We start from the raw sequence: 5,072 nt of genomic DNA, 5'->3' as shown, positions 1-5,072 counted from the left end.
AGTTTGTATCTGACACAAAGCACAGCCATATGCTGAAATGTTGTGAATCAGGCTCTGAATGTTAAGAAAAAAGCGATGAAAGTTGGCACATTCATTGCAGGAAAAGTGAAGAGTAGCTGCTTAGGGATAAATGAAAGAAAAACTGAGCTGTCAGCTTAATTTGGAAATTACACATTTCTTATTGTGCTAATTGGTACAATCATACTCCTGGAAACCCAGGCAGGAAACCTTGAAGTCATTGTTTTATTTCTTCTTCTCACAATCATCTTACATTCAACACTCCTTCCCTTTCAGTCTTCTGCAATCCAGCCTCTATCAAAGAAAACCTAAACCACTGTAACATTTTCCCGGTGGGGTCTCTGCCTCCAGTCTCTGCCTTCAGTAGTTATTTTCCTTATACAAATATTTAGATGTCTGCCTGCCCACAGAGATGGCTCCTAGCATGGGATGCCAGTTAAACTAAAAACTTAGCTGAACCATGATGGAATCTGGGGCACGTGGCACATCGTGGACTGGATGTTAGCCCAACACATCCAGCCCATCACACAGTCAAACCTTCACCTGGGTAAGTATAAACTAATAAGTAGTGACGTTTGTGGAGTACTTATGTTGGGTGAGACATGGTTCTAAGCAGCTGGCATATATGGGCCTATGTAATTCGCATAACAACCTCTGGGGAGGGTTCTAGTTTTCTCATTTAATAGGCAGAGAAATGAGATATAGGAGGCCAAGTAAACTGCCCCGCTTAGAGTTAGTGATGAGAGCACCTGGATTAAAAGCCAGTTAGCTGGATCCAAAACCACACATTTAACCCCTGCACTCAGAACAGGCACTTGCTTGGCTTCCAACACCTCTGTCTTTGGGTCTGCCTGGCCAAGTCAAAGTCTTGGTTCTGCAGCCCACATTCAGCATGGCCCTAGAGAATGCTGGTTTTTCTTCTGTTTCCAGGAGCCCCTACTCAGTAGTGAGAAATGGTTATTAATTTTTAACTGCTGGAAATAAATATCTAAAAGTTTAAAAAGAAAGTAAAAGAAAAAGCATTGGAGGGTGAAATCTTATCCTTGTAGGGAGTAAGTGGTCCTCTAAAAGAAGATTATTTTCTGTAAATCAACTATACTCCAATAAAAATTAATTTTTGAAAAAGGAAACAAGCTACATAATAAACTTAGTTCAGAACCTGACCCCGCTCCCCCCAGAAAAGTGATTTAAGAAATAAACGATTTCTCATACAGGAAAAAAGAAAAAGATTATTTTCATCCTCCCCCTCCCCCCTCCGCCGTGAACTGTAGTAAGAATTCCAACATAAAACTATCTTTATCTATTTTATGAATAGTTTACCCTGTTCTGTTGGATTGATTCTTATTTGCAAAAAGACTTGTTCTCTTATTCCTTGCTTTTCTTAACAAAATCATCTTTTGAACAAAGAAATGTTTAAAGAATTGGTTCCCCTTCCCCCCAAAGTTTGCCTTCCCTTTCCAAACTAAACAGTAACCCCCTTTTTCCCCCACCTAGAGCATTTTTTTTCCAGGATTCTTTAAGCAAGTTCGAGGTTACAACAATCTCTGCTGAGACACTCTTAAGATTCCATTGTAGATATAATCCTTATCAGTGTGACTGTGATTACCAAGTCGCCTAGCTCTTATACAGAGTCAAAGATAAAGGCTAATATTCTACAAACTGAAATGCTGCAGCCTTTGAAAGTTAAGTTTTTCAGGTACAGCTTTGTCACTTAATGTACTTCTTTCTTCCCTCAAGACAGAGCGAGAGGGTTTGTCATGAAGAGCGGGAAACCTCCACCTTCCCACGCTCGCGGGTGAAAGCCCTATCGTAAAAACACGGTACCTTATCCTTGAAACAAATTTCTCTCTGACTTCAGTGACACTCAAATGCACAGCAAACAATGCTGCTGGTACAGTTCCAGTGTTTCTGGACACTGCTTCTTAACATAAAATGAGTTCACAAAGGCTTGGGTTTCATTTCTGAGGATAACGGATACTTTAAATACTGTACACTTTTGTGTCTACCCATACAAAGTAAAGTAGTGAATCGGGGCAATTATCCTTGTAATTCAAGTGTGCCCTTTCCTCCCCACATACATATTTTGGCTTTAATTATCTGAATGTTTCAAATGAAAAGTGTCTTTTTTCCCATGGAAAATTGCTTCATTTCTCTCTCTCTTTTTTTTTTTTTTTTTTTTTTGCGGTACGCAGGCCTCTCACTGTTGTGGCCTCTCCCGTTGCGGAGCACAGGCTCCGGACGCGCAGGCTCAGCGGCCATGGCTCACGGGCCCAGCCACTCCGCGGTATGTGGGATCTTCCCGGACCGGGGCACGAACCCGTGTCCCCTGCATCGGCAGGCGGACTCTCAACCACTGCGCCACCAGGGAAGCCCCATTTCTCTATTTTGTGTGTGTAAATTTAAAGTATTCTCTACTCCATATATAGAGATGAGAGAAAGTTTTGCAAATAAATCATTTCGGAAGCAACACTTTTCCTTTTTCTAATGGAGAGCCACACAGCACCTCAAATATGGTTCAACAGGTAAAAAATGGTTTGCCTGTGAGGTCGGAATCCCACCCAGGCAGGGACGTCTCATCCCCATCTTTCAGCCCCGAGGAACAGAGAAGACAGTAGAGACCCTGCCACCAGGGAGCTGACAGAAGCTGTCATCCAGGAGGAAGGAACACAATTCACCTGTGGCCTGAGAATTGTCATCAGATGTGTTGACAGGCGCATGGGCTGAGGAGAGAGGCAAGGTCTGTGCCAGGCCGTGAGAGGATGGAGGGTCCCCCTCCTCTCATCCAGCAGGAGTGAGATGCTGCTGTCAGCATCACTGATGGGTATGAACAGTGTAAGGCATGGACAGATCATTCCTAGACACTTTGTGGAGATCCTCACCAGGCTTGGGGGTGAGGGTAAGGGATCTGAAGGATGGGATTGGAAATTGTGCAGCATCTTCAGCGCTGGAGCGCACATATTGTGTGATTACCTGGTACCCCGAGGGCCTGGATGAATCACCCATCTCAAAGTACTTGCATTAGTTTAAGGGAAAAAATGCTGTGGTTTGGCAGGTGAGCCAAGTACTTCTTCATTGCTGTTGTTTGTCCTTTTCACTCAGCTATGAAAGGAATGTGTCGCTTTCTTTCAAAACTGTGTAGATAGAAATTAGGACTTGGTCTCAGGAACCCTTAAGGGACTACAACTGAGTAAAAGGAACTCATGTTTAAAATACACATTAAATTCATCCTCAGAATACTTAGGATATGCCAGAGTCTCTGAAAATGAAGGATTTTTAGGGTTATGAAACATAGGACAGGGGAGAGTAACCCTAAAAGACCTCACATAACTAAAGGGGAAACTGTATGTTCTTTATTGTAACATGGCTATGATTCCAAGGTTTCAGACTACAAAAGACTCTAAGATGTTCTTGGTATTGAGCAGGAGAGTTTGTGGATTTCAAATAAACGCAAAGTGAGTGAGCATGGATGTGTTCTGCTCAGAAGTCAGTGCCTCCGTAAACCAGCTGATAATGAAAACAAGATGCCCCATTTCTGGAAAGAAGGGATCTGTGGGTCCAGATAACCAGGAGATGTCAAGCAGCTCGATTCATGAAAGCTGTGAAGGACGAGGAGAGTGATTGGAGTCGTTGAAGCTGAATGGCCCAGAAAAAATGGTCAGTTAGCAAGTCCTGGCAATTGTCAGCCACGAATGTGGCCACAAAGATGAAGGAAAGATAAATTCATGATGCTAAGGTTTTCGTTTTCTGGTCATAAATCAATATTTGTTTATGTCAGTTTACCTTAAAAGCAACATTTAGTCACGAGCTGTTTAACCATCATTTGTTATTGCTTCAGGCCACATGCACCAGGAGGAGGCCAGAGACACAGGGCCCTGTAGGGAATTTGCACCTCCACCTGCAGATGAGCCCTCGCCTCTCAAAGTCCCCCACGATGTCCTTTCTCTTCCTGCTTCTCCTCTAGGTCCTCTTCCCTCATCCTCCTTTCTTTCTGTCTCCCCCCGCTTTCCCCCCACGTCTCTCCCAAATTCAAATTCAGCGAGTTGGCTCATGGGTTATTCTTCTCAGCCCTTCTTTGATCTTAGACACTTTTGACCAGTATATCCTTTTTTTTTTTTTTTTTTTCCAGCGGCCCGGCTCAGACTCCAGTTCGCATCACCCGCGTCAGCAGTCTAATATGTGCTTTAATTCAGATGTCATCACCGACAGCCGCCCACCCTCCACCCGGTTCCCAGGCCCCGAAAGAGGGGACAGACCTGCCCCAGCCCAGGACACACCCCACCTCGCCTTCACCACTTCACAGTCGCTCGACCACTGTATCCTTTTAAGAATAATTCGCTTGTCTTCTGTGTTCTCGGCCTTTCTCTCTGTCTGATTCTGCATCACCTTTGCATCTCCCTTCGTCCTCCCATCCCTCACCTGTGCATACCTTCAAGTCTCTATTTTTGACACTCTCCCCTCTCCCCAGCTTCTCAAGACCTTTCATTCGTGTTACAGCTCCATCTAAATCTTCGTCTCCAATTTTAAATCCTGACTTGCCTACGGGCAATTCAGCTGAACTCAGTAAGTGCTGGGTACCGTCATGCTATGTGCCCAGCTGCATACAAGAGACTCTCGCTGTCCTTCCTGACGGCACCGTAAGCTGAAAATGCCCAAACTTAGCATCTCCTCCCTAAAACTACTTCCCTTTGTCAACCGCCCGATTTTTGGTACCTCTCATCCTGCTTCCTCTCTTTGAAGTGAAACCACCCCCTGACATTTGATTCTTTCTCACTGCTCAGTCCTCAGATGCAGGCTGTTACATATCTTACTTCAAAAAGGTCTCTGTACAGCCTTTCCTCGCCCCCCCTCCCCAGCTACAATTGTCATTTGGTTTCTTTCCTCTTTGACAGTTATTTCTATGTCTCCTGTAGCAGGATCTCTTCTCCTGCTTCTTCCTGAACCAGGCCAGCCTTTGACCCTCCACACCTCTCCCTCTGCCCATCATTGCAGGGAGCCCATAGCAGCAACTGTAACCTCTGCATGAGAGCTCACAAGTCTCCACGCAGGCTGCAGGA

General features: G+C 44.7%; 1 non-coding gene across 1 annotated transcript; it reads right to left on the bottom strand.

The window, feature by feature from the left end:
* Window positions 1–4,151: 4,151 nt before the first annotated feature.
* LOC132530972 (small nucleolar RNA SNORD104) lies at window positions 4,152–4,221 on the bottom strand. Its single transcript, XR_009543978.1, has one exon. It is a non-coding gene; the product is annotated as a small nucleolar RNA SNORD104 (small nucleolar RNA).
* Between the last annotated feature and the right edge of the window lie 851 nt (window positions 4,222–5,072).

Source organism: Lagenorhynchus albirostris, chromosome 12 (genome assembly GCF_949774975.1).
Source record: "Lagenorhynchus albirostris chromosome 12, mLagAlb1.1, whole genome shotgun sequence".
NCBI classification, from domain to species: Eukaryota; Metazoa; Chordata; class Mammalia; order Artiodactyla; family Delphinidae; genus Lagenorhynchus; species Lagenorhynchus albirostris.
The sequence above is the reverse complement of the archived record's forward strand: the minus strand, read 5'-3'. Positions and strand labels throughout refer to the sequence as shown.